The sequence below is a fragment of the Miscanthus floridulus genome, chromosome 2 (genome assembly GCF_019320115.1).
Source record: "Miscanthus floridulus cultivar M001 chromosome 2, ASM1932011v1, whole genome shotgun sequence".
In the NCBI taxonomy this organism is placed as follows: domain Eukaryota; kingdom Viridiplantae; phylum Streptophyta; class Magnoliopsida; order Poales; family Poaceae; genus Miscanthus; species Miscanthus floridulus.
Window position 1 is genome coordinate 131940958 of NC_089581.1, and position 5429 is coordinate 131946386.

Below are 5429 nucleotides of genomic sequence, written 5' to 3' on the forward strand. Positions count from 1 at the left end.
GAACTCAAAATTCAGTTCATTTAGTACATGATCCTGAGCATAAAATGCTTTATGCATTCCACATAATTTCCTGGTGTTATCAAGGACTTCCTTGGTGGTTCGCGAGCCCTTGCGTCCCACCTTATGAACCAGGGACTCGCAGGTGGTCCCAGATAGGAAAGCACCCTGGAAGTTTCCCACAAAGATCTCCTTCAGGTTTGCCCAACTTTGGATTCTGTTGGATGGAAGGTGTTTCAACCATGTTCGTGCCGAATTGGCCAAGAACAATGGAAGGTTGTAGATAATGAAGGCATCATTATCCACTCCACCGGCTTGGCAGGCAAGCTGATAATCCTCAAGCCATAGTTCGGGGTTCATTTCCCCAAAGTATTTTAGGATGTTGGTTGGTGGTCGGTACCTTAGCGAGAAGGCAGCGTTGAGGATGTGTTGGCCGAAGGCCTGAGGCCCTGACAGGCCGGGGCTCGGGCTCTAGTCCTCGCCACTGTCGTAGCGTCCACCATGATGAGGGTGATAGTCATGGCTAGCTCCCTCTCTTGAGTTGTCATAGGTACGCCTATGGGCGTCGATGGTGTTGCATGCATCACGGTTGCGGCCGAGACGCTGACGCACCGAGACCGCGGTGCGCTACCCATGGCCTTATGGCTCTTGGTGGACCGACACGTCCCTACTAGGGTGCTCTGAGGACATGAGCTGGCTGGTGTTGAGCTCGCGTCACTAAGACAATGAGCTCTCGGCCTGCTGCACTACCGCACGCTCGAGCAGCGTGCGAATCTCGTGGTGGGCTTGATGATCCTCGAGAGTTATGGCTTCTAGAAGACCACAGAGCAAGGCCATCATAGTGGCGATGTTCTGGCTCGCTCGGGCAAAGCGAGGAAGGGCTTCATCATTGGCAATGATCCTCCGGTTCACGTCGTGGGCCATGGCGCGTGCGAGCCCACCGTCTCCATGGCACTCAATCTCTCGATCAAGCTCAGCGCATTCCTGCTCAAGCTAGAGTCATGATTCCTCGATCTCTCGGTGTCAGACTTTCAGATGCTCCACCCTTATGCAAGGTGGGGCCACTGTCTCCCCCTCGTCCTCATCGCTGAGGTCGTTTGCGTGGGTAGCCTGCTCCTCGGGGACACTTTCGATATGTCCCTCAGGGGTACCTGTCATGAAGCATTCATGAGAGGGGTGATGGCTCCCCTACTGGAGTGAGAGCCAGAGGGAAACTCTAGCTCCTCTATGAGGAGGTCGTGGAAAGATTCCATGACGTGTTCGATCACCCCCATGAACTCGTTCGCGAGGGACGGGATCGTGCGCTGTGCCACAAGGTGGCCAACGGTCTCTGCGGCATTATAGAGACCGAACGGGAGCACCGTTGGGGCGCTCTGGCTGAGGTATTTCGGGGAGAATGGCTCTCCCTCGGTAAGCCATAGCTCCTCAAGCATCTCGGTGATCACATCGAGGCCGGTGGAGTGGAAGGGTTGAACGACGACGGGTGCTCGTGCCAGTTCTTCCTCCACCATGATGATGAAGTCTAGGTCCCCGAAGTGCAGGTGTGCGCCTAGGACCCAGCTGATTCTGTGGCTAGCCATCCATGGCTTGATATTAATGTCAAAACGCACAAAGTCCCCTACCTGGCGTGCCAACTATCGGTGTTTTGAATAAACACCAATGAGTAAATTTATTACGCATCTGACTTGGATGGTGTGCTAAAAGACACAAGGTTTATATTGGTTTGTTCAGAATGTCTCTACGTCTAGTTCGTGGTTGCTGCTCGTGTTATTAGCGCTGAAAAGTTCATAGTAGGGTTTACAAATGGGCAAGAGAGGGACATGTTCCAAGTCTCTAATGGAAAGGTTTAATGGGTGCTGACAGCTTGGTTGTTGCTCAACTATGTGGCGTGATGTGATGAAATCGATCTTCTTAGTGGGATGCCTTGCTTTCCCTTTTATAGGCCAAGAGAGAGTAGGGATTATATATGGGGAAAAAGAGGAAAATCAGAGGCAAAGGAAGTTCTTCAAGGACACAGGTCTTCCTTTTCCTCTATACGGGCCCACTAACATGGCAGGCGGTGGCAGGGATAGCACCACGCCGGGTGCATGTTCGCTGACCCTGACAGGGCCACGCTGGGTGTCTACTCGCTGACGATGCCATGTCCTGGTATTGTCAGTAGGTTCTCAAGTCCCATCCCATCCTGGTGGGCGGCGCGGTGGATCACTGTAACAGAACCAACCAATTATACGAGATTAAGTAAGAAAATCTTCCGCCGAAGCAGATAATTTAGCAAACTTAAGCCTGTATAACCCGATAGTCCATGAAACCATGAAGGATTTCAAACCAATCGACATACAAACCAAGATCGTACAAGTTTAGCAAGTACCGTCACATGTTACATAAAGTTCGCAATGACAGTAGGATACATCAGAGTTTAGAATACAAAGTTATTACAAACCAGGTTCAATCTAAAATAGCGGAAGCAAATAGTTTTCAAGTCACACACACACTTTTAGTTCTAATACAGTGCCAGTAGGTAGTCATTTCCAACAAAAGCATCAGAGGAGAGATACGGAGTGACCATTGCCCTTGGTCCTAGTTGTCACCCATCGCCGGGTACAGGCAGTTAATGCAATAGTCGTAGTACATTTGACCATCTGCAACAACAATGGGAACAACGCCCTGAGTACGAGAAGGTACTCAGCTAGACTTACCCGTCTTAAACCAAAATAAAGCGACACCAAGGATTATGCAAGGCTTTCTTTAGTGGGCTAGCTGACTTGTTTGCGAAAAGCATAAGCTATCATGAAGAAACTATTTTAAGTACTTTGCACCATCTTTATTATGACCTATCCAGCTAGGTAAGCACCTATACTATAGCAATCACTTGATTAATCAATAACATCTAGTTACCGATTTAGATTTAGCATATCCCATACCATCCAGATAACCATCATTGTTCCATAATAATTACTACGATGCCGTAGCTCGAGTCAAATGCTCACTATCCAGGAGCGATGGCGATTCGAATCGATTCCTAACCAACTGGTGATTTATTCCTCACACAAACCACACTTCCCCCATCAGGGTCGCTTAGATCACCAATGACACTTTCCAAGTTGCCGTGGGATAACAGCTGGGACCGCACTACCCAGGGACCGCCCAACTGCCAGGACGCACCTTGGGCTCACTCTTCGCATCCCCGTCATATCCCCTTCAGCACCAGTCTGCCAATCCGGGTTTATCTCGGCTCGAATAGTGTCACTAGCTTCGCGGTCGAAAGGTACTTTATTCGGCCAGCTAAATGTGAGGCATGCGTTCAACATGACAAGAGGGACGAGCAACGATCGGTCCTTAATCAACACAGATGGAAACTAATAGCACCCCAAAACCCTGTCTGGTTGCCTTCAACTTTTTCTGTCCGGTCTCCAATTATCCATCACACATGGTTAATTCCAGGATATCATTCTTTCCATAGCTAAATTCTTCCAGTAACCACCTATAATGTAGGTGATCGGATTATCATCGATCGCTACCGGTCTAAGCAAGGCTAAGCAGTTATTCGATCCTAACCTAACAGGGTAACAAGGTAGTAAGGTAGGTAAGGATAGTAATAAATGCATCAACGGTTTCAATCAACTCCTATCACTTAATGCAACAATATATAAACTCATATATATAGAAAGAATTACTTTTATAAAGTAGGAGACTTAGAATGCTCTGTGGCTTACCTCGTTCGAACGAACTAGGTTGATGATCCACGCACTCGGGCAAGTCCTCTCCCAGCTCCTCTTCCTCTGGCACCTATGCCTGGACTTCTTGTGGATCTGTCCCGGTCTGCTCTTCCTGAATTACTGGTAGCAACTCCTCCTGCGATCCTGTATGATGCAGATGTATGAGTGCGAATGCATAGGTGCATCGAAGAGATGACATGCAATGATCATGATACATGAAATGTAGATGAACATGTTTAACTTTATTGGGCATAGTAGAAGTAAAGCCCTTCTACAAGGTAGCCAACATCATCCAAGAACATGTACTACTATACTACTACTACAACCACGGTACTATCATGCCAAGTCACCACAGCAATCTAAGATGCCTCAAAGATACACCAAAGCAAACATTATTAACTAATCATGCATTAAAGAAGATTTGTTTATTTCATTTTAAACTAGGGCTACAACAACAACATATATTTTTGGTGCTCATAAAAATCTGAGAAAATTACAGTAGCATAGTACTACTCTAAGTAGGCTACCATAAAATTTTCATTGCATTTAGATAAGTATAACAGCCTACACAAAAATGACAAGCTATGGTGGATAATTGAGCATGAAAATACTTTGTACTACGAAAAGTGCCAAACAATAGATTTGGTATTTTTCCCATGATCTTCATAGCATACAATCACTGTACAAAAAGTTTCACCTACATGTATTATTCATATTTTTAGCCCTAGCAATTTTACAAGAAATCAGCAATTAATACACATAACCTACCTAGCCATATTTTTCCACATAACAGGCATAACATATATTTTTCACAGAAAGTACATCTCAAGAATAGATCAACTAAATTGGAATCATAATTTTCTGATCCATATAGGATTTACTAAACATTTCACAAGATATCAGTAATATCAAGAATTAAATAAAGCTCTACATTAAAGTATCTAAAAAATGACATGCAATATTTTTATCATGTAGATCTGGTGACAAGGAACACAACAAAATTTGTTTCATCAATTTTGGAGCAATATAACTCGAGATATACATTTTACAAGCTTTTTAAATCAATTTTTGAAATCATTTTCTTTAAAACTGAAATTCCACCGTACCCTAATCTGCTAGGTGCACCCGGTGCAGTTCACCCAGAGGTGCTGCCAGGTGGGACCCATGGTCAAGCTGGGCCCACGCGTCAGCCAGAGCCGAGCAGAGGTCGTCGTTGACCGGCCGGCTTTCGCCGCCAGTGAGCTCGCTGGCGGTGAGGTCACCACCAGCGGCTTCCCACAACGAGGCGGACCCGATGCGCCAAGAACGGGCACTGGAGGAGCTCGGAAGGGAGCTCGCCGGCGCGCATGGTGACATGGCGGCAAGGCATGCCTATGTGCGGGCACTTCCCGACCACAGCAAGGCACGAGGAGGAGCGCACGAGGTTCGCAAAGGCAAGGCGGTGCTAACGCGCGCAAAAACGGAAGGAGAAAGGGAGCGAGAAGGGGAGGTCCACGGAGCCGTGCTGCTCTAATGAGAACGGTCGTGCTCCGGTGAGCAATAGTGGTCGGCTCGAGCCTTACCACATTGAAAGGAGACGAGCACAAGCTGCGCGAGGCTGGGGCGAAGGCGTGGTGAAGACGTAGCGAGCTCCGGTGGTCTGGCGTGGCCGGGACGGCTACTCCGGCAAGGCAGCGCGGTAGTAGCGGAGGCGAGCGCTTGCTCTGCTGCTGGCGC